Source organism: Silene latifolia, chromosome 4 (genome assembly GCF_048544455.1).
Source record: "Silene latifolia isolate original U9 population chromosome 4, ASM4854445v1, whole genome shotgun sequence".
Lineage (NCBI taxonomy): Eukaryota > Viridiplantae > Streptophyta > Magnoliopsida > Caryophyllales > Caryophyllaceae > Silene > Silene latifolia.
Genome location: NC_133529.1, coordinates 91674521 through 91677959, shown reverse-complemented (window position 1 = coordinate 91677959; position 3439 = coordinate 91674521). Strand labels below are relative to the sequence as shown.

Below are 3439 nucleotides of genomic sequence, written 5' to 3'. Positions count from 1 at the left end.
GTGCGTCGTCGTCGAGAACCAGATCTACATTCACTCATTTGTGATCAACAAAAATTGAACTAAAATTTCAAAAACCTAACTCTACCTAAACATGAGTCAAGTGAAAATAAATATAAAAGATTAAAAAGGAAAAAAGACCTGCATCGATGCAATCCGTTGCTTAAACTCGTTGTTGTCGAAGGGGACAACATTGGTGGTGAAGTGGAGTAATCAAACTAGTGCAGTGCGAGGGTGAGGGTAGATCGCAACAACGTAGTGTAGAAACATGACACCGTATGTAACTCGCGAGATATAGGTTTTGCGTCTATGGTGGTGCGGGGTGGCGATGGTGGTGCAGGATGGCGATGGTGGTAGTGGTCGACTGTGACGATGTGGTGGTTGATGGTGATGGCGAGAGCTCCAATGAAAAGGCGGAGTATGAGAAAGTGAAAGTTCGTGAATTGTGGAGAGGATAGATTAGGGTTACGGCAAAAAACTGTTTGTCTATTAATCTTTTTCCTAGTTAATGAGATCGCTTTTACATCGGTTATTAATGATACCGTATTTAGATCGTTTATGTTAAACCGATGACACAAATATTTTTGTACATCGGTTTTTAAAATAAGAGATGTAAAGAAAAATAACTGTACACATTTTACATCAGTTTTGTAAAAACCGATGTTATTTATGAACATTTACATCGTTTCAACTAAAACCGATGTCTTTGTGGCGATGCCAATAGGACTTTTTCTACTAGTGTAATCATCTTTACTTATTCATCATGTTTTGCTTTGTTGATATGATTGACAACCTTGTTAACATGTTAAACTTGATAATGAGTGAGTAGTTTCCTTAACGAGGGTTAATGGGGAATTAGTGGAAACCAACATGGGGATTGATTCATGCATAATATAATATGCTTTCATAATTAATTTGCTTGCTTGTTGTGATTTCAACTTATGCACATGTTATGTTTGATGAAATGCGAGCCTATGAATCCTTGCATTTTTTACCCATCACTTATCTTTTCAATGAGACTTATAAGACATAAACCAACTCGAGTCTCATTAGACCATGCATATTGTTGGATAGGGAGGATTAAGTCGACTTGTAGGTGTTGTATAATCTAATCGATTCGGCTCCGGGACCCAAACCTTCCTAGGGATTGTAAGATATACACTAACTCGATCCCATCACAACAATAATTGCTTGCATCTAGTTGAAAACATGTTTGTATGATCAAATCCCATGAATCCCCTATGAACCCATGACACCCTAGTGCTTTTAATCAATTGTTTACACCTCTTTTTAATCATCTTGCTTGTTTACTTTTAAAGTTATTTAGTTTTGTGATCTTCTTATCTCAACCCAAATTGTGACACCCCTAGACACCACTACTTGCAATCGAAAATCCTACATCAATACCCGTCCCTTGGGATCCGACCTTTACTTACCTCTTTACTAATAGTAGAGTTTTTTGTGAAGATTATAAATATTGTTTTGGTCTAGGTACTCCTAACGACAAGTAACCGAAATCTAAGCTAAGAAAACTACCGACCAAAAATGGCGCTGTTGCCAGGGACGGTGTTAACTTGATTTGATTTTCTTTGATTGTTATTAGTTGTGTCTTTCTTTGCCTTGGGGAAGTAAAACTCCTCAAGGTTTGTTCTAATTGTTTTCGAGTTGTTTGATATTTTGCATGTCTAGAAGATCACAAGGTAACTTGTTACCCATTGATCACGAAATTGAAAAGACTTTGACAACCAATAGAAGACTTGCTAGAAACACTTTGAGAGGTATTGGTGAGGTTGTAGATATTCATTCAAATACTCTTGAGTTCATCAACCCTTTTGCAAGAGAAGGTGAGGAGAACCCAACACAAAATCAACCCACAATGCCTAAGTTTTCATCACATTCCGTACCAACCGAGGAGAACCTACCCAATGGTACTCCCACACCACAACACTTAACCGGAAATTTTATTGCAAAATCCGCATTTATCCAATTAGTCGAAAGAAGCCAATTTGGGGGGATGCCTAGTGAAGACCCACATTCTCACATGGAGACTTTTTGTGACTCTTGTGATGCGATTTCACAAACCGGAGTGACTCAAGACCAAATTCGAAGGGTCTTATTTCCTTTTTCTCTAATTGGTACCACGAAACAATGGTTAAAGAGCCTTGATAAGGCTACTCTTGGAATTGACTCTTGGAAGAAGTTGGCTCTAGCTTTCTACAAAAAGTTCTACCCTCCGGAAAATACTAACATGCTAAGAGCCCAAATCACGGGTTTTAAGCAAAGGGACGAAGAATCTTTGTATGAAGCTTGGGAGCGATTCAAAGGAACTTGTCGCTCATGTCCTCCTCATCATGGACTTAGCGAGTGGTTCTTGGTACAACAATTTTGGAATGGTCTTTATGAAGACTCCCGAAACATTCTCAACATGGGATCAAATGGTATGTTCACCGAAGTTGACGATAATCAAACTTGGAACAAGATTAAGGAAATGGCGGTTCATAATTCACAATATAGTAGACCTCGCAAGGCTACTAGAGGAGGAAAGCATGAAGTGGACTCTATTACTCAATTGGGTGCTCAACTTAGTGATCATATTGATACCATCAACTTGAATTTTGAAAAGGCTATGGCTAAGCTTGAAGAAGCCTCAAAATCACCAAAGCAACATGTTAATGCCATGGTAGCATCTTCATCGATAACAAATGGAATATGTGAGAATTGTGGAAATTTGGGACATGACCAAAGTGAATGTAGGGGAACAAGTGAGCAAGTGAATGCTTTTCAAGCATACAAAATTGGTACTCCTTATTCGAACTATTACAATGAAAACACCAAATTCCATCCAAATCTCTCATACAAAAGCCAAAATGTTCAAAACCCTCAACCAACATACACCCCACCTCCAATGAGAAACCAAAATCAAAGACCCTTTTACAACCAAAACCAAGGTTACCAAAATCAAACTCCATACAATCAACAAAATGACTAAGGTTTTGATGTTCAAAAAGCGGTCTTCCAAATGCAAAAGAATCAACAAGAATTTTTCACTCAAATGCGAAAAGATAGCCAAGCAAAAGACATCACCATCAACAACATCCTAGCCCACACAAAAATGTTGGAAACTCAAATGACCCAACTAGCATCTTCAAACTCTCAAAGACAAAAGAGGCAATTACCACCTCAAAGTAATCCCCCGAGACATGATTCGGTTAGTGCCATCCACTTGAGGAGTGGTACAAGATATGAAGGGCCAAAGAAGCAAGTTTAGGATGAAGTTGTGGGGGCTAGTGACAAGGAAAGAGTTGTGCAAAACTCTAGGGAAGAAGAACCCACCAATCAAGAAGTTTCAAAGAAGAATGAAGAAAAGGCCAAAGAGAAGGAGCCCATTGTGATTAGAGTTCCATTCCCGAGTCATCAAGCTAAGCCTAAGTTTGATGACCAA

The 3439-nt window shown here is 38.7% G+C and overlaps 1 non-coding gene across 1 annotated transcript; it reads right to left on the bottom strand.

Moving 5' to 3' along the window:
• Positions 1-2245: 2245 nt before the first annotated feature.
• On the bottom strand, positions 2246-2355 carry LOC141654533 (small nucleolar RNA R71). Its single transcript, XR_012548091.1, has one exon. It is a non-coding gene; the product is annotated as a small nucleolar RNA R71 (small nucleolar RNA).
• Between the last annotated feature and the right edge of the window lie 1084 nt (positions 2356-3439).